Consider the following 27098-nt stretch of genomic DNA (forward strand, 5'->3'; position numbering starts at 1 on the left):
GCACATTCCAATAGTACTGGAATGTGTCACTTAGTTGTACAATCGACCCTACGGGTAGTAGAACATTTGTCAGGCCGTAAGGTTAGCTCGTAACAGGGAATTTGGCAATTTGAAAAATGGCTCTAAGTTTTGGGGGTTCTACTAGACCCTCATACGGCTCATAAAGTGGATCGTGGACCAACTAACAAGTCACTTTTCTCTTACTTTCTCTTGGCTCCTCGAGATCAATCTAAGTGAAAATAGAATGGGGTGTTACAATATCTCCCCTTGGGATCATTCGTCCTTGAATGATGACCAAGATAACAATTTATTCAAAGCATGAATACAATGTAGTGACTCAAAGACGCAAACTCAAGAATAACTATACAAATAATCAAAACTCAAGAAGGGACTAAACTCTGAGATAGGAATAGAAATATTACCTTCAACATAGACACTAGGAGGAACGAATAGATGGGGGTACTTGACATTCATATCCTCCTCGGCTTCCCATGTAGCCTCCTTAATAAATTGATTTCTCCAAGAAACTTTGACTAAAGTGACCTCGTTGGTCCTCAATTTAAGAACTTGACGATCAAGAAAGTGGACAGGAATATCCTCATAGGACAAACGATCTTTCACGCTTACGTTTTTTGTAGGAACAATTAGTGAGGGTTCTCCTAAGCATTTCTTAAGCATGGAAATATGGAACCTTGGATGAACGACCACTAACTTAGGTAAAAGCTCTAACTCATAAAAGATGTTGCCCACTATCATTATAATCTGGTAAGGACCAATATATCGCTGAATTCTCTTTCCTTTCTTCCCAAATCTCATAACACCCTTCATAGGTGAAACTTTCTAATACACCCAATCATTTACCTAAAACTCCAACTGTCTTTACCAAAGATTAGTGTAGCACTTTTGACCACTCTGCGCAGTTTTCAACCTCTCTTGAATATATTTACCTTTTCCATGACTTGTTGAACCAAGTCTGGACGTATTAACTCAGATTTACCAACTTTGAACCAACTAATTGGCGATCTACATCTCCTTCTATAAAGAGCTCCATAAAGGCCATCTGAATGCTTGAATGAAATTTGTTGTTGTAAGAAAAATGAATAGGAGGAATGTGACCATACCAAGTACCTTTAAAATCAATGACACAAGCTCTCAATATATCCATAAGAGTCTAAATTCTACACTCTGCTTGGCAATCTATCTGCGGATGGAAAGTGATATTAAGATTCACCTTTGAACCCAAACCTCTCAAAAATTAATTTCAAAATTATGTTGTGAATTGAGTACCTCTGTCTGAGATGATTAACAAAAGAATTCCATGAAGTCAAACTATCTCTCGAATGTATAACCTTGCACGATCCTCTGCTAAATTGTAGTCTTAACAGGCAAGAAGTGGGCTGATTTGGTCATCCTATCCTCAATCACCCAAATCAAATTATGATGTTTGCGAGATCGTAGTAAACTTGTAATGAAATCCATATTGATCATTTCCCACCTTCACTTTTGAAAATCTATATTCTAATCTAAACCACAAGGCCTTTGATGCTCAACCTTGACTTATTGGTAATTTAGGGACTTAGACGCAAAATTTAGTGTCTCTTTTTATACCATTAAACCAATTGACTTCCCTCAAGTCATGGTACATTTTAGTAGAACCTGGGTGGATTGAATATCAGAAGATATGGACATCTTCCATTATTCTACCTCAAAGACCATCAACACTCAGAATACACAATCTACCTTGATACTTCAACACTCCATCTCTCCCTTTGAAAAAAGCCGTCACTTTTTGTTTATGAACATCTTTCTTCAACTACAGTAGAGTAGGATGTTGGTCTTGCTTTTCTTTCACCTCAACAACTAGTAAAGACTCAGGCCCATTATGAAAAACAATACCTCCCTCATAAGATTCTACAAGAGGGACACCAAAATGTACAAGTATATGCATTTCTTTTGGATCTTTCTTCTCTTCCTCAACAGGACAAGTACTCCCCATGGATAACCTGCTAAGAGCATCAATAACACTATTAGCTTTATCTGGATGGTAGAGAATAGTTATGTCATAATCATTAAGCAGTTCTGTAATAATCCTGAAGGTTATTTTTGAAATCTTTTCATAAAATAACTATTTTACCCCTCCCTCTAGTTGCCTCAATTTATTTTTTGATTGGTACTAGGTGTTGGGTTTAAGAAAATCCTATGAAAAGTTGAGTATTTGGAAATTTTGAGTTTTCATAATCTTTAAGTGTTCAAAAGAGATATTTGGAGTCAACCATAGCTATGGTTCTCAGAATGAAATTCCTTTGATTCTAGTAGCTCCGAAATGTCAAAATTGGTATAGTGGAGTTATGGAATCCGTTTTGGAGTTGTAACAAAGATTTGAGGTCTTGAGTTGGGAATTTGAGGAATTTTATACCAAGGTTTGACTTTAGTCACTTTTTAGAATTCCGATGCTCAGAATGGAATTTGATGACTTCGTTAAATTTGGGAATGGTTTTTGGTCAAGAAGAAGTGTTGGCTGAATTTTTAGAGACCTCAAATTAAAATTATGATGAGTTTATTAGCTTGTAAATAGACAAATTAGGCTAGTAGGATTATTGGTATGAGTATCGAGGCAATCGATATGAGTTTGGGCCCATTTGGCATTTTTAACTTTCAAAAGTTAGCCTATGATTGACTTTGGTCAACATTCTTGAATATGCACTCGGATAAAAATTTTGATAGTATGGTTAGTGCCGAAATGTCAGTTTTGCTCTAGAATAACCCTTCGTTTATTTCACGAGTCTTCCAGTCTAATCCTGAGGCCCATTATAGAATATGGCTTAAAATAGTACTTGGGTGTGGTACCTATTTTTTATTAAAATGACCTCATAACGAAATTTCAAATGTACCATTGAGTTTGGAATATCAAATTTGGTGGGTTAGCATATATCATTAGTGCAAACAGGGTTCAAAACGAATCCCCATCACTCCATCGGAGATTTTGGACTGTGCCAAAAGGAGGGTACATCAGTGAACTATTGGTGCAAGTTAAAAAAAATTAGATTTTTTTTCAACTTTAAAACACCATAACTTGAGTTCTAGAACACCAAATTGGGTGGTTAAAAGGCACACTTGTGAGATTTTTCGAGGAGCATGCGTTGGCGAGATTAGAAACTGATTTAGACCATTTGATTAAGGTGAAATATTGATTTTATATGATGTATTATGTTTTTTCAAAGTAAAATCTTTAAGAACATTGAGAATTAATTTCTTGGTCTATATAAATCCGAATTAGTGATTCATGAGGCTATCTTCAAGGAAAATTCATGAAGAATCTATTGGTGAGCTTGCAATCTTAAGGGGAGGTTGTGTATGAGGTATAATTTTGAATTTAGTTATTGTTCTTAACATTTTTGGGTTAAGATTCTTATGAAATTTGGAGTTCGATTTTGTGATCATTTAACTCCATTTTCAATGATTCATGAGGCTAATTTGTGGGGTTTTATACAAGAAACATTGTGGTGTGATTAGTTTCGTTTGTTGAAGCGTCGTTTGAAGTAAATTTCGTCCCTAAGGGACTGCCCTCCTTCTTGAATTATTATTTAATGGTGAAATTATGCATGGGATGATTTTTATGCTTTTCGAGCATTGAATTGTGCTATAAGTTGGAACACAAGTTCTCTAAGCTCATATGTACCTCTTTACATAGTCAAATTTGGGATTTCCAGTGTGGATCCCATAATACCATTTTACACCCAATTTTGTGTCTATCTCCGAAAAATGTAAAATTCATATGGAAAACGTCTTTATTGATGAGGTGATTACTACTTTGTTAGCGTGGAGACGATTGTAGGTGGTTTGAAAGTATAGAGCTTCATTTCTATTGATTCGGAGCGAACATGTTCAGCTTCAATATAGGCCACGGTCTCCCTTTTTTGACTGGACTCTATTAGATATCGTGTAGTATATTTTACATGTGACTTAGTTGAGTATTTGTCGAGATTAGCATTCTTCTCATCCTAATCTATATTCTTTCTCCCGGGTTAGCTTTAGGCTAGAATAGTCTGGTAAAATCATTAGATTAGCCTGTGGGCCTTGGTTGTAGTGTTGACTTAGCATTATTATCCTATCTATGATTGCTACTAATAGCCTTAGGCTATATTTGAGCCATAGGTTCTTTATTAGGTATTTATTGCCCTCTTAGCTAGGCATAGCTTTTGATAGGGCTTATTATGGATAGGACACCCTTTATGTTAGTGCCAAGAACCTCTGAGCTCACAGCCGTAGGTTTGGCGTAGCTGTGCTCACTGAGAGATGAGATTTCATATTGTCACAACCCAACCCCGTAGGACATGACGGGTGCCCGAACTGGACATACGCATTCACCCCTGCCAATTATAAGTAAACCCATTTCCTGTTCGACTCTTAGTGTACCAACAGATAAGAAAACATACAAGCCGACAAGGCTGCCATAATGTAATAATGTTACAACATGCCTTATAGGCACAACAAGAATAACTTACACACAACCCACATACATATGTCTACAGACCTCTAAGAATAGCAACCATATCCTATGGCAGGACAGGGCCCCTGCCGTACCCCTGAATAAGAAAATATATATATATCTAATACTAAGTACCAAAATTTGGCTCCTGTATAATGGAGCTTCTTCCAAAATGGATGAGCGGAATCCTAAGCTGGCGGACTCCTAAAACCTGTATCTGCACCTGCAGGCATGAACGTAACCCCTGAAGAAAGGGAGGTCAGTACGACATATGTACTGAGTATATAAAGTACAAAACATCAGAAGGAAATTATAATTACCATAAGGTTGCAGGGGACAAGTATAAAATATAACAAAGTATTATACCTGCACCTTACAAAATAAGGTCATGTTTGTATCCAGCCTGCTCGAGGACTCGGTGTAACAAATGCATCATTTTATCATCGTAGGCATATGCATACTATTAGCACTGTGGAACGTACAGCCCGATCCATATATATATTAGGTTAGTGCCGAGGAGTATTCGGCCCGATCCATACATATAATACGTTAGTGCCGAGGAACGTACGGCCCGATCCCTATACATATAATACGTTAGTGCCGAGGAATGTACGGCCCGATCCCTATACATATAATATGTTAGTGCCGAGGAATGTACGGCCCGATCCCTATACATATACCATGTTAGTGCCGAGGAACGTTCGGCCCGATCCCTATATAATATAATAATGCATATACATGAACGTAAAACTTGGTAACATATCAAACATCCCTCAACATATTATCATAAAGTATGTCTAAGAGCCTATAGGTCTAGGAACTTACACATCCAATCATTATTTAGTATGTGGAAGGCTCGAGGGTCATAGTTCAACTACTTTAAGACCCTTACCATTCAAAGGTGAGTACAAGTCATGAGTTATGCCCGGAAACCTACAAAGGGAATTACCTCTAGCTCCTATCATTTATCGCTTCACTTACATTAAACTATTTCAAGAGAGGAAAGGGATAGGCTTCACGTGTACTACTTTTCATCATGTCGAGGACTTAAAAGGCCATAACTCAACTATCACAGAAGCTCAAACATCGAGAAGTGAATAAGATTTACAAACCATACTCGGGGTTCTATGAATGAAATTATTCCCACATTACATATACAATCTACTTAACACTAAGACATGCCAAAAGAAAGAAGAGATAGGCTTCACATACCTCTTATGGATTCTTCTTAACCATGCTTGTCTCATCGTTCCTTGAACCTATTTAACAGGAAAGTAATACTGATATTAATAACTTTCAACTCTCCAGCCCCTTAATCCAAAATCAAGCATCCATAGGAATCATTTCCTTATTTACTCTTCTTGACTAGTCTATTCATTAGTTACGGGGTTAACATAAATCGGGTAGCATCTCCCTTATAACTTGCCCTATACGAACTTCAAATTACACTCTACATTACTATAGACAACCAAAAAAAACAATCAGCAGCTCATATATAATTAAAACATGGAAACATTACACAATACAACCTCCAACCAACTCGCTTAAAACTACGATATCAAAATAGGGTTTTTAGTCGTCATTTCGTAAAACCTTTAACCGTACGGAACGGAGGGTCATGTGGCTGAAACAAGAAGCTAAAAAACACCTTTTGGAACGTTTTACATCCCTTCAGCACACAATAAAAGCACCTGCAAGCCCAGCACAACAGCCACAACACCCTACTCGACATTCGATTTAACTATGACGGCCTTAGTTAAGTATATTTACAACGTCAAGCATCCTTGTGTAATTTTTATAGTTACAGCCACATATAAGATGTGTAATACACTCTATAACCACACAATAAACTCCAAATTGAAAGGAAAACCCTTACCTTACCCGAAATTGGCCAAAGCTTGCCAAATTCGCCTCGGAAGTTCTCTAGTTGCGGCTGAAATTTCATGGCTGCTTCTTACCCTTTTGATGCTGCTCAAAACATAAAAATTACATTATTAAAACCTTCATATCATGTCCAAACCCTTACCAAAATGTGGGAGAAGAGAACCAAGCCATATCTTGCTAAAACTTTCCAAAACTTGTCTCGGAAGTTCTCTTAATATGCTGAAAATTAGTGGACTGTTTGTATATCTTCCTTGCTGCCCCAAAATAAGATTTTACGTTATTAAACACCGATATATCACCTTAGGATACCTTAAATAATTTTTTCACGGAACAAAAGTCTGAGGCTTACCTTTAATTAACCAAACCCGTGGCTGCCTTTCTTCCAACTCTCACGTTTTCTCTCAACTTTCTTAAGCCAAGGATGAATAATTGAAGTACAAACTGAAGTTTATCCATCTTTACATGTGTATATACACTACCTTAGTAGGTGACACATGTCATCCCTTAAGGGTGACACATGTCCAGCCCCTATTGGGCCATGTATCCATGCCATGTCTCCTAGGCAGCCATGTGTCCTTGGTGGGGCCCACCCCTAAGAAGGTGGGTCACCTACTTGACCCCAAGGAGGTGGGTCACCTTCTTTCATATGTCACTTTCCCAAGCTGCCATGTGGCACCTCCTTTTGCTTCCACATGGCGCTCTTTCCCTCTTCGTAGGTTCGTAATCTGGTCTTACTTTAAGAACCCGTGTACTCCTTGCTACGCAAGCTTGGTATATACTCGAGTAGATCAAGTGTGTAAAACTTCTAAGTTGGTAGCTTACGTAGGTAAGTCGAGTCCCATGATTCATTACTTTTCCTCCCAGTCCTTCCGACTTCTCATGACCCTACTTCCAACCTTCCCTACTAGAGGGTATCACATACTCCCTTCCTTAGAGTTGTTTGATAGTGTTGTAGATTATCCGGATCACATGATAACTTCTAAGAAGCTTAAGAGACATTCCGAGCTCAAGAGTGTGGGGTGTAATATCCTTCCCCCCTTTAGAACATTTGTCCTCGAATGTTAATTAACCTTATGAGGTCTTACCAGAACTTTGAGAATTCTCTATACCAGTTGTCATCCATATGCCTCCTACTCATCAACCTCATTAATTTAGGAGTTTAGATTACCTGTAGATGTAGGGTTCCATATGAATATTTCTTCTCTATCTTTGTCTCATCACACGTTTTGATGTGAGCCACATCCTTAGTTTGCAACCTTCTAATTTGATGACTCAAGATGGCGATAGGTCGCTCCTCGTAGGGTAACTTCTCTATTATGTGGACCTCATCGACCAAGAATATTTTGGGAGGGTCGCTTATATATTTGAAGAGCATTGAGCCATACAAATTGAATGTATTACTTCCAATCAGATGGTAGGTCCAACTCGTAGGCAACTTTGCCTATTCTACGAATGATCCGATAAGGACCACTGTATCCCCTTCTTGATGAATTTTAATAAACCTTTTCTTAGTGATATTTTCACAAATACTCATTAATCTACTTCAACTTGAAAGGTTGACGTGGACTATCTGCGTATAAATTTTGTTAACTCTGGGCTGTTAATAATTATTCCTGGATAAGCTTTACTTCATTACTAACTTGCTGGATCTCCTCCGAACCTATCCATTAATTGAAGGGAAAAATGTCGTACCAAGATTTACATGTGCCCCCAATCCCTTCTAGAATGATCTCCAGTGGTTAACTGTAAATTGAACTTCCCTGTCTGAGATAATAGGTATGGGAATTCTGTGAAATCTTATTGTTTCATTGCTATGTCATCTCACATAACCCTTAGCTGAATATGCCTTCCTAACTAGAAGAAAATGGGTTGATTCTGTCTTCTTATCTACCATAACCCGTATGAATTCATAGCTCCTTAGGATGCAAGGAACCTGTACTATAATCCATATTAACTGCTTTCAATTTCTGAGTCGGGGTTTCCATTTCCTGTGATAGGCTATCAAGCTTCTGATGCTCTATTTTGTTTAAGCTATTGTACAATTCCTCTTTATCCAACTTGTAACACTTTAGGCATGCTATTCTGCGCTTTTACTCTGATCTTCTCTCCTGTTCTCTTACCAAGCATCATATTCTCATCCTTACACAAACGTGTGTAGTTACTTAAAGCAGTCCAGAAAATGCCTTAGCATCGCTTTACTAGTGTATTACTCCCTTCAGTCGAGGTCAAGGCTCCACAATGATTTTTGTCCTTAATACTGATTATATCTTAATAGTTCTGCCTCGAACCATCTTATACTTTTCTTTAATAGATTCTAAATATGGAAATCATATTTCTATTACCGACTTCTTTTTATCAAGTAAACATGTAATTTTACTCTTAGTATACCAATGCTCGTAGGCGGTACAACTATTCTTGTACAATTTGCACAAATTGGGTTCAATTTTTGTCATAGCCTTTATTTCTCTTGGCTTACTCTGCTTTACATGTGTCATTGTACTAACACACGCTTATAGTCTCTTTTGTTATACTTGTTTTGCTTCCTTCACTTTCTATTAAGTTTTCTCATATTCCAATATAGGAGAGATTTTGTTATCCTCTTGCGTTTGTTGCCTATATGTAGTCTACCTCAGTAGCCAATAACTTGGTTGACAACACCTTAACCTTTAGTCGAGTGTAGCCCGGTTATCCCTTACAATTTAAGTTACTCGTTATCATTCCTTTGTCGTATCCATCCTTTTTTGTCGTATCCATCACACTATTCAAGGTCCTTCCCAATAATCCTCCGTACTGTCTCAGATATCATCTTGGCTTTTATCCATTCATTGCTAGCTTTTAGATCTTGTTAACTCTGCCAGTATGGGATCTCACTTGAAGCCACTTCCCCTTTTTAGGGTGTACCCATGTCACTATCTGTTTGTTTCTACCTTATGCCCTTATTTCAAATTTTCAAATGTGTATGATTCTTTTCCAATATATTTGGTATACTGCACCATATCTATGCCTTCCTTTACATCCTCCATACCTTTGGTTGCCCATGGATGACATCTTAACCTAATCGTGAGGTGCTTGTCTAGTCTAATTATTGGTACTCGAGTCACGTATACACAATACTTCTTTATGCCTTATGGGATTCATCCTTGCCGTGCGCTTGATGCTCACTTTCTTAACAACATCTCGAGCTTGGCTTAATAATAGGTCTACCTTAAAACCATGTTGTTGTACTATCCCTTTAAACTTATTACGATACATTCTCTTTTCGCTCCATCCTCGTATTCAGTTACTTATGTCAATCTTGGGTGCATCTGTTAGAACTTTCTTATTATTCCTCCATGTCATGTCTATTTTTGGTAGCAAGGAATTCCATATTACCCTTTATTCCCTTGCACCAGCTATCCTTTCCGTCGTTATATAACCTTTATTCAAAACTTTCCATATAGACTTGATAAGTCTTTCTTATTTGTTCCCTAGCTTGCTTTTCCAATTATCACCTATCTTTATATTCTAATCACATGGACCACGCCATACCTTTTAGTTATTTCCTTACTAAGCTTTCCTTATTCTCATAACGATCTTCATTATATTCACATGGTATCCTGTGTGCATTCAATCCCATAGTATAGCACTGCTTAACCTTCTTCACGATTCTTACTATGGGTTACTTAACCTTCTTAGTTAGTCTTATCCTTATTATGGGCAAGACGTACTACAACCTTCTATCTCTTTCTCCTTTTATTTCTAGGAAAATTTGGGCAGAGTTTCCTCTATATTTCTTACTATCTGAACAACTACACGCAAAAAATGCCAATAGTGCCTCACAGGGCACACATGTATATATTCAGATCATATCATATAGAAGCCACACAGGGCGCCCACAATTGACAGTATGAACATGGACTTACCTCGTATGTCCACTCAAACTCCACCTATTGCGCTTTCCTATATACTTTTCCTTTCACCTTTTAGCTTTATATGTCAATCGTATTTCAACACCTTATGTGACATATGTCTTCCGTGCCTTTGCTTACTTGCGTGCTTTGTAACTTCCAATATCGTCAGTTACTTTCTTCTATCAATGTTTTCCTCCTAGTACAATCATAGGTTAGTATGAGGAATTTCACTCCCTATGACTCGGCTCTATCACACGATCTTAGATCTGAAAGAAAGTAACATCCTAAATGTCCTATAGCCTTTTGTTTATAGATGTGGTGCATAACACATCGATAAACAAGACTCTACTAGACACCGTCTATAGACATTCTAAGGATGAACTACTCTGATACCACTTCTGTCACAACCCAACCTCGTAGGCCGTGACGGGTGCCCGAACTAGATACACACATGTACCCCTGCCAATTATAAGTAAACTTGTTTCCTGTTCGACTCTTAGTGTACCAACAGATAAGAAAACATACAAGCCGACAAGGCTGCCATAGTGTAATAATGTTACAACATACCGTATAGGCACAACTGGAACAACTTACACATAAACCACATACATATGTCCACAGACCTCTAAAAATAGCAACCATATCCTATGGTGGGACAGGGACCCTGTCGTACCCCTGAATAAGCAAATATATACATCTAATACTAAGTACAGAAACTCGGCTCCAGTATAATAGAGCTTCTTCCAAACTGGCTGAGCAGAATCCTAAGCTGACGGACTCCCAAAACCTTTGTCTGTACCTGTGGGCATGAATGCATCCCCCAAAGAAAGGGGGGTCAGTACAATATATGTACTGAGTATGTAAAGTAAAAAACATCATAAGGAAATTATAGTTACATAGGGGTGTAGGGGACAAGTATGAAATTTAACAGAGTACTGTACCTGCACCTTACAAAATAAGGTCATGTATACCAGTATCATATTCCGTATCCGGCCTTCTCGGGGACTCGGTGTAACAAATGCATCATTTTATCATCGTAGGCATATGTATACTATTAGCACTATGGAACATACAGCCCGATCCATATATATATTAGGTTAGTGCCGAGGAGCGTTCAGCCTAATCCATACATATAATACATTAGTGCCGAGGAACGTACAACTCGATCCCTATACATATAATACGTTAGTGCCGAGGAACGTACGGACCAATTCCTATACATATAATATGTTAGTGCCGAGGAACATATGACCCAATCCCTATACATATACCATGTTAGTGCCAAGGAACATCCAGCTTGATTCCTATATAATATAATAATGCATATACGTGCAAGTAAAACTTGGTAACATAACAAACATCCCTCAACATATTATCATAAAGTATGTCCAAGAGCCTCTAGGTCTAGGAGCTTACACATCCAATCATTGTTTAGTATGTGGAAGGCTCGAGGGTCGTAGTTCAACTACTTTAAGACCCTTACCATTCAAAGGTGAGTACAAGTCATAAGTTATGCCCGGAACCTACAAAGGGAATTACCTCTAACTCATATCATATATCATTTCATTTACATTAAACTATTTCAAGAGAGGAAAAGGATAAGCTTCACTTGTACTACTTTTCATCATGTCAATGACTTACAAGGCCATAACTCAACTATCGCAGGAGATCGAACATCGAGAAGTGAATAAGATTTACGAACCATACTCGGGGTTGTATGAATGGAATTATTCCCACATTACATATACAATCCACTTAAGACTAAGACATGCCAATAGAAAGAAGAGATAGGCTTCACATACCTCTTATGGATTCTTCTTAACCATGCTTGTCTCGTCGTTTCTTGAACCTATTTAACAGGAAAGTAATACTGATATTAATAACTTTCAACTCTCCAGCCCCTTAATCCAAAATCAATCATCCATAGGAATCATTTCCTTATTTACTCTTCTTGACTAGTCTATTCATTAGTTATGGGGTTAACATAAATCGGGCAGCATCTCCCCTATAACTTGCCCTATCCAAACTTCCAATTACACTCTACATTACTACAGACAACCAACAACAACAATCAGCAGCTCATATACAATTAAAATATGGCAACATTACACAATACAACCTCCAACTAACTCGCTTAAAACTACGATACCAAAATAGGGTTTTTAGTCATTATTTTATAAAACCTTTAACCGTATAGAACGGAGGGTCGTGTGGCTGAAACCAGAAGCTCCCACACACCTTTTAGAACGTTTTACAGCTGCAACACACAATAAAATCACCTGCAATCCCAGCACAACAGCCACAACACCCTACTCGCCATTCGATTTAACTATGATGGCCTTAGTTTAGTTTGTTTCCGACTTCAAGCATCCTTGTGCAATTTTTATAGTTACAACCACATATAAGATGTGTAATACACTCTATAACCACACAATAAACTCAAAATTGAAAGGAAAACCCTTACCTTACCCAAAATTGGCCAAAGCTTGCCAAATTTGCCTCGGAAGTTCTCTAGTTGCGGCTGAAATTTTGTGGCTGCTTGTTACCCTTTTTATGCTGATCCAAACAGAAAATTTACATCATTAACACCTTCATATAATTTCCAAACCCTTACCAAAATGTGGGAGAAGAGAACCAAGCCATACCTTGCTAAAACTTTCCAAAACTTGTCTCAAAAGTTCTCTTAATATGCTGAAAATTAGCGGACTGTTTGTATCTCTTCCTTGATGCCCCAAAATGAGATTTTACATTATTAAACACCGCTATATAACTGTAGGATACCTTAAATAATTTATTCATAGAACAAAACTTGAAGGCTTACCTTTAATTAACCAAACCCGTGGCTACCTTTCTTCCAACTCTCACATTTTCTCTCAACTTTCTTAAGCCAAGGATGAATAATTGAAGTAAAAACTGAAGTTTATCCATCTTTACATGTGTATATACACTCCCTTAGGAGGTGACACGTGTCCAGCCCCTATTGGGACACGTATCCATGCCATGTCTCCTAGGCATCCATGTGTCCTTAGTGGGGCCCACCCCCAAGAAGGTGGGTCACCTACTTGACCCCAAGTAGGTGGGTCACCTTCTTCCATGTGTCACTTTCCCAAGTTTCCATGTAGCGCCTCCTCTTGCTGCCACGTGGTGCTCTTATCTCTCTTCGTAGGTCCGTAATCTCATTTTATTTTAAGAACCCGTGAACTCCTTGCTATGCAAGCTTGGTATATACTCAAGTATCTCAAGTGTGTGAAACTTCTAAGTTGGTAGATTACGTAGGTAAGTCGAGTCCCATGAGTCATTACTTGGCCTCCTAGTCCTTCCGACTTCTCATGACCCTACTTCCAACCTTCCCTACTAGGGGTTATCACATACTCCTTTCCTTAGAGTTGTTTGATAGTGTCGTAGATTATCCGTCTCACATGATAACTTCTAAGAAGCTTAAGATATATTCTGAGCTCAAGAGTGTGGGGTGTAACACATATTTTGGGGTAAGGCATAAATTCTAGAGATATTTCTCCCCCTATATGATTCAGAGCCATGTCTCAATTATTTCATTTTTATTTTGTGTTAGGCTTATGATGCCATCTTACCTGTTATCTATTGTTAGTCCTGACGCTGTATTCGAGGAGCGATTAGATCCTAGGTTAGTCTCTTGACTTGTTAGTGTGCTAGGACTTGGTATTTTCTTTATGGATGCGTGTATCTATTTTCGATGCTGGTGATGGCATTATTGCATTTGATTGAGCTTATTCACTGGTTTTGTGGTACAATCCTGATATTGATATTCAAATTTAACTACTATTTTTGAGAAGGCTTTCCCATATTTTTACTATTTTTGAACTGGTTTTAACAGGATTCATACCACCAGAATACTTGGTCACTGGTTTTGAAACTAGTGAGGCATCATAGATGTGCTCCTCTTTCTACCTGAGGAATTAGAGGCATCTAGGATATGCTTAGTTTTACTTGGCTATTCGGTGCGTCGATGCCCTTTATTGACTCACTGATGCCCCTGAGTTACTCTTGCTAGCTAGGCCATATCTTTGGGAGTGTACTATCTTGCTGGGTGGCCCTTTTGATTTATGGATATCTGGCGTAGCGTTATCCCTTCTACATCAGCTTGGATGCTCACTCTTTGGTACTACTACGGGTATATTATATGTCTATGTAAGACCTTTTTCGGACCCAGGCAATATATACAGATATTCCACGTCCCCTATGGGATCCTCTGGCTAGTGCACCACCGAATTGGATGAGGGAGCTATCTGGGTCCCACATGGTAGGCTGGGGGCCAGGGTAGGTCTATACATTCTTTGCTGATTTTTCAGAGCCATCGATGATGTTGCTAGATTTTACTACAAACTTGCATTCATTAGCATCACCTATCACCAGTATGCTTTTATGGTGTGGTCCCTAATTTTATTGGTGTTGGGGGTATATTTGTTATTGTTTGTACCTTCTTGGGGTATGGGCATCTGATTAATTATTGTCTGATTTTACTTGTTCGTATCTCTTGTTATACTTGTAGTTGGGTTGCAGGGTATCTTAGTCTGGGTTGTTGTTGTTGGGGTTTTCCTATATGACTTAGTTGGTATGGTTCTTTATTGATATGTGATTAGCTATGATAGACAGTGTTTCTGTCCTTGATTAGTTGGCTCCTTTGGTGTTTTTTTCTGTAAATAGGTTGTGGCTTGCATGTGCAGGTTCATTCTTTTACTTTATCTTCTATAGTTATATATATCCTACCTTTTTACTCTCATTTTCTATGACACGACCCAACCCCGTAGGCCGCGACTGGGGTCCGACCTGGACCCCCCGTACACATATCTATTAGCTGAGGTCACATTGAATCGTAAACAAGACAATATCATGTAACAGAGCCCCACTGGGCGATAACATTTTCATAAACTGTAGCCCTTTTCGTTTGTATCACAACATGACAGGGCACACAAGCCGACAAGGCTGCCATAACATAATAACATATATCATATATCATGTAGACCCAGCTGAATCAAACTGACATACACAACCCACATATACATGTCTGCAGACCTCTAAACATATAAATGACAACATATGGCAGGACAGGGCCCCCGCCGTACCCCTGAATGGATAAAACAATTTCTATACATCCGTGGACAGTATCAAAAATTAGGCTCCGATACAATGAAGCCTCTTCCAGCTGAGCTGCATGGAATCCTAAGCTGACGGACTCCCAAAATCTGTATTTGTACCTGCGGGCATGAACGCAGCCCCCCGAGAAAGAGGGTCAGTACGATATGTGTACTGAGTATGTAAAACATAATATAATACAATTGGAAACATATCTGAGATAGAGAATCAGGGGATAAGATATCAATTCAGAAACCTGTACCTGTACTTTATGAATTACAAAAACATGCATGTTCGAGTCATATCATATAGCCGGCCCTTTCGGGGGTCCGGTGAATCATCTCTGTAAAATCATCTTTGTAAAACCATCATGGCCCCAGTGCCATCACTACCTTATTACAACACATCATCATATATTTATACACGTATCCTGGCCCTCTATTGAGGGACTCAGTGAATAATGCAATGAACTGTGCACGAGAACATATCCTGGCCCGGGACTCAGGGAAAGAAGTGTTACAATATACACGAGTAGAGTAGTGAGTAACTATATGCAATTTAAATCATTATTAGAGACTTGACCGTATAAGAAGATTAAAATTTTGTCGGAGGACTCGAGTAGTAGTGTAGTCATCTCGAGTGACTTCTAAATGCCATTATGGGCAATATCAATTATAATCTCGGGGCTCCTAGACATGTACTAAAGTAAAGCCAAATCGCTTATGGAACCAGAAACATTTGTTAACAAAAAGTCTGTAAGACTTGGAGCCTGTATATTTGTTATCTCTTTAGCATATAACAGTTTCCAGGGAAATAGTTCGGCTACTATAGGAGTTCAATATTCAGAAGTAAGTAAGAGATGTTCGAGAATAAAGTTACCCTAGAGCTCATATCATATTCAACTTACAACTAAGACAAAGGCATGCCCAAAAGAAGAAAGAGAATAAGCTTTATATAGTCTGTACTTTCCTTCAGGGGATCTGCATACACATATTTCGTACCCGGCCCATCATGGGGCTCGGTGAATCATTATGGCATCATAATCTCATTTTTGTACCAAATACGTGTCAAGGAAAATGAGAGATAGCTTTTCACACACTACTATTTAACATGTAGAAGCCTTACTAGGCAATACTCAATCCTTACAGAAATTCCAAAACTAAGCAGTGGATAGGGGTTATGAGGCGTACTTGGAGTTTTGGGAATGGAATTATCCCCACATTCCACACATAATTCACTTAAGGCTAAAACTTGCCAAAAGGAAAGAAAGATAGTTGTACGAGCATATACCAAAACATGCCAAGAGAAAGCTTTACATACCTCTTGGGAGTTACCCTTTATCCTGCTCGCCTCGTCGTCTTCTGAACCTATTCAATATAAAGTAATACGAATATCAACTACTCTTAACTTTTCAGTATCTGAGGTTACGCCTTAATGTTAATGGAATCTATTCCCTTAGTCGTTTCCTCGACTAGTTCTTTAGTTTGTTAAGGCGTTAACAAAAATTGGGCAGCACCTCCCCTATAATGTGCCCTATCCAAATTTCCAATTAGGTCCCTAAGACCTACAGCCAACCAACAACAACAACCTACAGCAATTCATACTAACAATATACAACATAAACTCCAAACGACTTATTCAAAAAGATGATATCAAATAGGGTGTCTAGTCTTTATTTTACAACGCCTTTAATTATACGCAACGGGGGGTCATGTGGACTCAACCAGAAGCACCCTAATCCACATTAGAACATATTTAGTCCCTGCAACAAGACACAACACCCCTGCAGAAGCAACTCACAAGAACAACGCCTTACCTTGACGACAATTCGACTATAACGACTACACTTTAGTTTATTCCGAATGCCAAGTATTCCAATGATATTTGCACACTTCCAGCCACCTATAGGGCGTGTAACATTCTCCATCAGAACACATAAAGCTCAAATTTAAAGAAGAAACCTTACCTTACGTTAAACTTGTCAAACTCGCCAAAACTATCCAAAATGTGAAATCTGGACAGCTTACTGTTTTACCTTGTCGCTTCGTTTCGAAGGGGTAATGGAGGGAAACAGGATTTATGTCCTTCATGAAAGTTATATACATGTGTCTTAGGGTCGCAAACAATTTCGAATCATCCCTACATAAATTTTGTACAAAACGATATGACCAAAATACTCACAGCTGTCCGTGTAGGATTTCCAAAACCAAATTTGAGCAGTACCTCCTCTACACTTCATCACCACTTTTCAAGCTGATACAAGTAGAACTGGATTTTTTAGTCTGAATGAAAGTTATAGAACCACGAAATACCTTTCCAAAACATATTAAATCACTCGAAACGAATCTTTACACAAGAAGTTATACCAATATTACTAACCACTGTCCCTTCCAAAAACGGGTTTATTAATTAACGTTTTCTCTTATTTTCTCTTCCAAATTCCAATTGCAAAGCTGGAGTTTTACTTCCATGAAGGTCTTAAAATACATATATACGTATCCACGTACTTAAGGTACACCGTATATAATTAATTCACGGAAGAAAATTGGAAAACTAACCTTAAATCTTCAACAATGATGGCTGCCTCTTTATTTCCCTCTTTCACGTTTTTTTTTTCTCCAAGGCTGCTGCTATTTTTGGATAATGAACAACTAAGGAGTCATATACACATATATATATATATAAGGTGACATGTGTCATCCCCTAAGAGTGACACGTGTCAAGCCCTTATTGGGCCATCTCAACACACGGCCAATGGGGTGCTGCCACGTGGCAGTGGGGTCCACCTCCCCAAGCAGGTGGGTCACCTACTTGACCCCAAGCAGGTGGGTCACCTGCCTGCTTGAGGTGCTGCCACGTGTCGCTTCATCATTGGCTACCACGTGTCGTCTTTTTTTCCCTTCCTCGCGGGCTCGTAATCTCGTCTTATTTTGTGTACCTATGTAATCCGTTCTACGTAAGTTTGATATATGCTTAAGTAGCTCAAGTGCATATGACTTTTAACTTAGTAGCTTACATAGGTAAATCGAGTCCTACGACTCATTACTTGGCCTCCAATTCCTTCCGGACTCTTATGATTTCATCTCCAACCTTCTCTAGTATGGGGTATCACATTCTCCCTTCCATAGAGCCGTTTGATAGTGTCGTAGCATATCCGGTTCATATGGTAATGTCCAAGGAACTTATGAAACATTCTGAGTTTAAAAGGGTGAGGTGTAACATTCTACTTCACTTTGTGTTATATCATATTTGTTTACTTGTGCTATATTTGCCTGATTACCTCAGAATTATACTTGCTTTATCTGTAGAGATCAGTCGGCCTATGCCTACTGAGTACTATTTATTTGGTGCTCCAACTACACTTCTACCCCCTGCAGATCATAGTACGGGTTCTGGCCATTGATTTGGATTGATGTAGAGCAGCTTCTGATTCGGAGATTTGGTGAGTTCCTGGCGGTGTCGGAGTTGCCGATTTCCATCCATGTTGGAATAGGACTAGTCTTTACTTTTTTTTGAAGATTTTCTGTACTCATATTGTACTTGTAAAAGCCTTGTATTTGTATTTATTTTAGATGCTCGATTACTGAGTGATGCCAGGTCATGGGGGTTTCTTGTATTGTTTCAATTGTTCTCTTTCTTCTCATTATTACTTACTTTTCACTTTATTTATTCATCTTCCGCTTGATGGCCCATTGCCTATGGTTCCAAGCTAAGGATTAAGGGTTAGGCTTACCTTCTTGTGGGTGTTAACAGGTGCCATCATAACCTAAGAAATTGGGTAGTGACAAACTCCAGTCATATCCACTATATTAGGTTCAACTCTTTTTGTTTAAACACATACTGTAAGCTCTTGTAATTAGTAAGAACGTCCACATGTACACCCTAAATATAGTGATGCCAAATCTTGATACCAAATACTACCGCTGCCATATCTAGATCATGAGTAGGATAATTCCTCTCATGGATCTTTAGATTTCTTAAATCTGCATCAAAATAAGACCTGGTCCAACTCTTGATGCATCACAATAAATGACAAAACCATTTGTTCTCTCGGACAGGGTCAAAGCTGGAGCAGTAGCCATCTCATTTTCAACTCTTGAAAACTTTTTTCACATGCATTTGACCATAGAAACTTGGTCTTCTTCTAAGTTATCTTAGTCAATAGAGATGATATCGGTGAAAATCCATCAACAAACCTCCTATAGTAATCGACGTGTAAGGATCCTCTAGATAATTTTTTCATGATGCCTTCTTTTAATTGTTTAGAGCATTCTTATAGTGACTCCAAGTTAATTATGACCTGCTGGCACTAATCGTTTGGTTGCCTGGTTGTTCATTTGGGGTTTAGGCCTGTTTCTCTACTTTGGAGCTTTTGAAATTTGGAAAGTTGATTTGGTCATAACATCAAGTAAACGACCTTAGAATGGAATTCTAATAGTTTCATCAACTCCAAAATGGAAAAATTAGGCCAGTATCATAGTGTCATGTGTATCGAGGCATTCGGTGCGAGTTTGGGGCCATTGGGCACTTTAACCTTTGAAATTTGGCCTAAGGTTGGCCTTTGTCAATATTCTAGGAAAATGCGCTCGAATGAAAATTATGTAAGTGCAGTTACTTCTTAAATGCAAAGTTTGATCTAAAATGACCTTTTGTTTGCTTCTCAAGGCTACTAGTCTAATCCTGAGGTCTGTTGTAGAATTTTACTAAAAATGGAATTTGGGTGTGGGACCTACTTTTCATTAAAAAGAACTCATATAGAAATTTCAAATGTGCTATTGAGTCCAGGACAACAATTTTTTTGGGGGTAGCATATCTCTTTTGCATGCACGGGATTCTGAAAGAATCTAGAGCACCCCACTGAAGAATTGGACAAAGCCAAATATCATGTTGCAGTAGTTGCTGGTGCAAGAGTATTTTGTTCACTGCATCTGTGGGCCCCTTGGTCGCATTTAGGGAGAAGAGCTCTTTGTTCTCTATGTTCACGGAGGTCTTATGGTTTTTTCTCTGCGTTTGTGGGTCAGTGTCTGCATTGGGAGATATTTGCCTTTTCCTGCTCAACATTCGTGTGGAGGACTCCATGATAGAAGAGTTCTAGCTTCTTCTTCTCCATATTCATAGGATACTATATCCGAGTTCGTGGATATTAAATCCTTGGTCTTTTAATTAAAAAGACCAAGGACGAACTCAGCTCATTTAAGCAATTTCAAAATTCATTTATGGGAGCTATACAAGTCAAAATTAGGTCATTTTAAGTCATGTAGGTTCATTATTATTGTGGTTACATGGGATATTGATCAAAAAGTGTTAGGGAGTCTTCATTATAGGTAAATGCTTGTTTTTACTTGTTCCATAGCTTTAATTGGGATTAATTGTTGAATTTCTTGTATGTTCGTGTTTGGGCTATTCCGAGCCCTAAATTGTGTTCCATTTTGCAACGTAAGTTCGGGGAGGAATTTAGACCTTTTCATGTAGTCGGTTTTGGAATTACCAGAGCAAGTCCCACATTTCCATTTTTGAGTCATTTTTAGAATTACAAGAGCGGGTCCTACATTTCCATTTTTGCTTCAAAATTCGCCTATCTCCAATTTTAGTAATTTTACTATTGAAAGGAATGGATTAACATTGTGTACTTATTTTTGATAGTGTGACAGCATTCGGAGATCATTCAGAAGGGGAAAGTATGGTTATTTGATTGTGGATTGCTCGTGATCGTTCTTCAAGTAGGCTATGCCTACCCTCTCTTTAGATTGATCTTGCGAATGTGAATGCTTGTTTATTAGTTAGAATTGGGGTTGGGTAGATATTGAATCATTCTTAGACGTTTAGAAATAATATTTTAGGCCAATTTCGGGAATTGTTTTGGTACCATTGAGCATGTTACTTGCCTTTATTGATCATCCATGCATTGTGTTATATTTTAATACTAGGTTTCCTTTTCATTTGGAGAATATTTAGACTTGGTCTAGGTTTGATTATTGCTTTCCTTAGAAATGCATTATTCAGACCCCGATAGGCCTTAAGTTTTCCTTAACGTCTCTTTGACCGGATTAGATCCCTGTAGACTAGTGTAGTAGAACAAAGTCTGTTAGTTTGAGCCTTAGCTATGCGGTACGCTTGCTCAGATGATACACTATCCTTACTTCACCAATGTTGCAGCTTTATGAGTTTTAACAGCGACACCAAGTTTCGTTCTACAATTCAAAAATGGTTTTGGGTTTAGTTTAAATGGGTTAATTTCTTTGCTAGGTGTGGATGGCATTCCACAGATATTCATGACTATAGACAGTTGGGAGCACTTGAAGTAGTAGTATTGGCACTTTTAGCGAACATTCGGATTCAAGCTTCTGCCTCGACCACATTGACACCTTCAAAGAGAATTTGATTAAAGGTCTGGCGTCAATCATTTGAATCCTTATAAAGAGCATCCGGTTAGAGATTCGGCCTCAGTTACTCGACACTTATGATTAATTAATTTGATACTTCTGGTGAGAATCTCATTAGAGGCCTAACCTCTTATCTGCCAGATTCTGCTGGTTCAGTTTAACGTTATGGTATTGCATTCTCTGGTCTTAGGCTCTCTAATTCAGTTGCTGGTAGTTATAGCTATTTTGTGTACTCTTTGGGCTTATATGGGTGCATTCAGATTTTTATTTAAACTTATGCATGAGTGTACCTTCTAGGCTCATGAGGGGTCCAGTTAGGTGTAGCTAGCTTGTAGATTACTTTAGTTAGGATCTTTTCTACACTCATACGCATTTCATTACCTTAGACTTCTATTTGTGACCTCTATTCTGTTTTATTCTTTCTTTTCATATTGCTTTTACTTTTCAAGTACTATCGGTCTATGATGCCTACTGGGTACCCATTATCTTGGTGCTCATTCTACACTCTACATCTATTTTTGTGATGTATATTTGAGCACCAATGGATAGGGTTGATTCAAGCTTGCAGCAGTCTGATTAGGAGATGAGGGTGAGCACATGGTATTTTTTGTACTGTTTTGGTCTCCATCTGTATATATATTTGACTAGTCTTTTGTTTTTGAGAAAAGTCTTGTTTCTGTGGTCCATTTTTGGGACTTGTACTCTTTTATTTAGGCAGCTCTATACTTGTGACTTCCAGGTTTTGGGAGAGATCATTTGTATATATATATATTTTGGCTTTTTCCACGTATCTATTTTGTTTATATTTAAATTGCTTATACTTGTTTAGTTTCTAGTCTTAAACACATTAAATGTTGTTCTAGGTTATGGTTTGCCTTACCTACTGGTGGATTATATAGTAGGTGACATCATAACTCGAGAAATCGGGTTGTGACATAGTCAAACCCAAGAAATTTCTTATATCAGTTAGGGAAATGGGGTTGGGCCAGTTCTTTACTACCTCAATTTTCTATGAATCCACTTGGATACCATCACCAGAAATAATGTGGCCTAGGAATGCCATAGATGCATGCCAGAACTTGTACTTCAAAAAATCACCATATAACACTCGTTCCTTAAGAGCTTGGAGAACAAATCTAAGATGGTTGGCATGCTCCTCCTTGTTTCTCGTATAGATCCGAATGTCATGGATAAATACGATAACAAATATGTCTAGATACTACTTGAACACTCTATTCATAAGTTCAATGAATTTTGCAGGAGCATTAGTCAAACCAATGGACATAACTAGGAACTCAAAGTGACCATATATGGTTTTAAAAGTTGTCTTCAGAATTTCACTTTCTCTCACTTTCTATAGATAGTATCCTATTATGAGGTCTATCATAGAGAAACAAGTCACACCCTGAAGTTGGTCGAATAGGTCATCGATTCTCGGAAGATGATATTTATTCTTTATGGTGACCTTATTCAATTGAAGATATTAATACACAATCTAAGGGAACCATCTTTATTTTACATGAATACGATAGGAGCGCTCCAAGGTGAGACACTCAGCCTAATAAATCCCTTATCTAAAAGACATATCACTACTCTTTCAACTCTTTTAACTAGGCTGGAGCTATTCTATATGGTGGAATAGAAATAGGTTGACTATCGGGAAGAACATCTATTTTGAAGTCTATCTCTCTATCAGGAGGGACTCCAAGTAAATCTTTAGGAAAGACTTCAGGAAACTTACTCATAATAGGAACTGACTAAAGGGATGGTGTCTCCATACTATTATCTCTAGCTCGAACAATATGGTAGATACACCTTTTAGAAACTAACTTTCTATCAAGGTATTAAATTAATTTAACCTTAGGCAATGCTGGACTACCTTTCCACTCAATAATTTGCTCATTCAGACACTAAACCTTGATGACTCGGGTTTTACAATCAACTGAGGAATAACAAGCATAAGCTAGTCCATGCAAAACTCTCTTAGCTAGAATAGACTCACCAAAAGGAGTAGAAACACTAAAAGGCTCTAAAATATGCTCAGAAAGGATCCCAAACTTAACAACTAAATAAGAGGTGACGAAAGACAAAGTGTCACAACCCTACCTAGGTCCTAGTCGTCACATGATGATCAAAACCCCAAGGTATCCAACTAAACCTTTTGTTCATATCATAATCATGCATTAGGTAAAGCAAATATAGAAATAGCATAGAAAAGAGTATAACATAAAACGTAAGGGAAACATAATTCGACTACATAAGACTCTACATAATTGTCCAACAATGACTCTAATCAAGAACCTGTACAGGGGCTAAGACATGTCCCTTGCTCACCCTAAAAATAATACATTACAAGATTCTTTGAAAAGAACAACAACAAATCATAACTTATTCCCGATATAGGAGGACTCACCAAGACTTCGCCAATAGAAAGCTCACTAGCCACGCGTGGGAAAGTGATCCTCAACCTCAACCCCTACATTATAAGACAATGTAGGCAACAATATGTGTTAGTACTTTGAATAGACTAAGTATGAGGGCATGACATGCAATGTAAATAATGGGATGCAATGATCAAGTAAATACATAAAAGATGAGATAAGTAAAGATGTGACAGAATGATAATGATCAAAGCATTTGAAAAGCACGGTTGAAATCGTGAAAATACATAAGAGATCATATATGTGTGGGATAGGAACCATAAACGACAATAATACCATGCAAGCTTTAATATGGAATCTTGATGTTACCCCTACACCAAAAAAGGGGTATCTACTTGCTAAGGTAGACTCTACCCTATTTAGCGGGTCACAAACATACGCTATATGTAGATCTACTAGCTAAGACATAAGGCAACCTACGATGGCAAGTAGTTATGAGACAAGAGACTTTATATAAGGACCCTGTAGGTTGAGCCCCCACCTTAAGTCATTATTAGATGCTAAGTCAAATCCCACAGAGTACATAACACAGTAATCATACTTACCATATATCATAAACTTATTCATCAACTTCACAGTTCATAGAGTAGCTTATTTCATAACATACTTGTAATATGAAAATTTTCCTTTCATCATTACAATCATATTTGCATAATTCAAACAGTTAGGTTCTAGGTCACCACATAGGGTCCTAAGTCACCTTACTTTATAACTTGCATGCAATTCATATCTTGAATGTACTTGTGATTCATGATCACAATTCGTACTTGAATTTAGAGTAAAACTCTTATGTTTAATCAATTTGAATGATAATGATGACAACACCTTGCAAACATTAGATTCATAATCATACTTCATAATTTATCATAGCAAATAGGCTTTATGCATGGGCAATCGTAATTGAACTTAAAATCATGTAATTCATATAGAAACATACTTATAATGATCAAATATGATGATTAAAAAAATATAATTTAAACATCTCAATGCAATTCATAAGATTAGGGCTACAAACTCAATTGAAATTTATAAAACTTTAAGTAGAAACCTTGGGACTCGATACGTGAAAGGGACCCTAGATCAATCCATACATACCTTAATTTAATTTGACCTTGAAATTGAAAAAGTAGACTTGTTCTTGAATAAACCCTAGCCAAAAACTTGATAAAGAAGATGAATTTTGGAGGAACCTTGACAGAGAAGTCTTTTAGTTAATTGTGAGTAATGAGGGAAAAGAATAGATTAAAGAGTATTTGGGATATTTTTGTACTGAATCTAGTCCCAAAAATGTCCACATAGATTAATAAAATAATATAGAATGACTAAAATACCCCTCATTTAACTGAAGCTGGGACTCACCACGGAGGACCCATCACAGCCTGTGATGCATCATCACGGTCCGTGGTGGTCTTCATGATGTTTGACTTGATCTTGAATTTTTGAGAGTTGCAGGGAAAGTTATAGAACTTTCTTCACAGGACCCTTCATGGTCCGTAAAGTACACCATGGGACGTGAAGAGTGGGAGTGGTGCATGCCCCACAAAACTCACCACGGTCCGTGAAATATTTCACGATTTATCGTGCCCTATCGTGGACCTCATCCTGCAAGGGTGAACCTCAGGGGCACCACCATGGTGGCTTATCACGGGTCGTGATGCCCACCACGGACCGTGATGGCCTTCGTGGTCATCACCTAGTGCAAAAATTTACAGCTTTTCCAGATTTTCATGTTTTGATCCTTATTTTCTGACTTTTTCAGATTCTGGGGTCTTACAATATCTTTCTCTTGGAAAAATTCTTCCTCGAATAGGACTTAGGCTAGCATGGATGAAAACGGTAAGGAACATGACAGAGCAACATGAATGCAAAATATTTCGAAAATGCAAAAAATTATGTAATCTTTAATATTAAGCAAAAATATAACTTTAAAACTCATTTCGTGAACATGAATGCATATGTAACCATGAGAATAACCGAAATGCATGATTTGGGCCAATTGGTTCATGAAGGGGATAAATACCTCAATTAGAAATGGAAGGAAAGATATGAGGATATCGGGACATCATATCTGCCTCGGCCTCGCATGTTGCACCCTCAACCTTTTGATTCCTCCATAACACCTTAACTCAACTGGAACCTCTTCATAATAAAGACCCTCATTAACCTCAACACTGTCTAATGGTACAATGGAGCTAGGATCATCAACAAACTTCCTCAATAATGACACATGAAACACTGGATGCACATGGTAAATCCAATTCATAAGCTACTTTCCCGATTCGCCTTTAAATCTGGTATGGGCCAACTAGCGGGGACTTAGCTTCCCTTTCTTACCAAAATGCATCACACCCTTCATGGGTGAAATTTTTAGGTAGACCCAATCGTTAGCTTCAAATTCAAGTTCTCTTCTCCTCATATCTAAATAGGACTTTTTTGAGTTTTGGCTATTTTTAATCTTTCTCTAATGAGTCTAACTTTTCTCCATAGCTTCAAATACCAACTTAGGTCCTATTAAAGCAACTTCACTTACTTCAAATCATCCGATAGAGGATATATACTACCTACCGTATAAAGCCTGAAATGGAGCCATTTCAATGCTTGAGTGATGACTGTTATTATAAGCAAACTCTATCAATGGCGATTGTCATCCCAGTTCCCTTTAAAATTGATCACACATACTCTAAACATATCTTCTAAAGTCTAAATGGTGTGTTCATCCTGACCACCCGTCTGTGGATGAAAAGTTGTGCTAAGCTTTAGTTGGGTACCTAGGCCCTTTTGGAAAGATCTCTAAAACTAAGATGTGAACTGAGTAACTCGATCAAAAATGATAGACAGTGGGACACTATGACGCTTCACCAATTCTCGAATATACAATCTAGCATAGTCCTCAATTGAG

At 38.0% G+C, this 27098-nt stretch overlaps 1 long non-coding RNA gene across 2 annotated transcripts in view; it reads left to right on the forward strand.

Annotated features, from left to right (window-relative positions):
- Window positions 1-18960, forward strand: part of LOC129875296 (uncharacterized) — an 88358-nt gene extending 69398 nt beyond the window's left edge. For both annotated transcript variants that reach the window (XR_008763135.1, XR_008763136.1), the window contains one exon: window positions 18753-18960. This is a non-coding gene — a long non-coding RNA (uncharacterized LOC129875296). The remainder of the gene's footprint in view (window positions 1-18752) is intronic.
- Window positions 18961-27098: the final 8138 nt, after the last annotated feature.

The sequence above is a fragment of the Solanum dulcamara genome, chromosome 11, assembly GCF_947179165.1.
Source record: "Solanum dulcamara chromosome 11, daSolDulc1.2, whole genome shotgun sequence".
Lineage (NCBI taxonomy): Eukaryota > Viridiplantae > Streptophyta > Magnoliopsida > Solanales > Solanaceae > Solanum > Solanum dulcamara.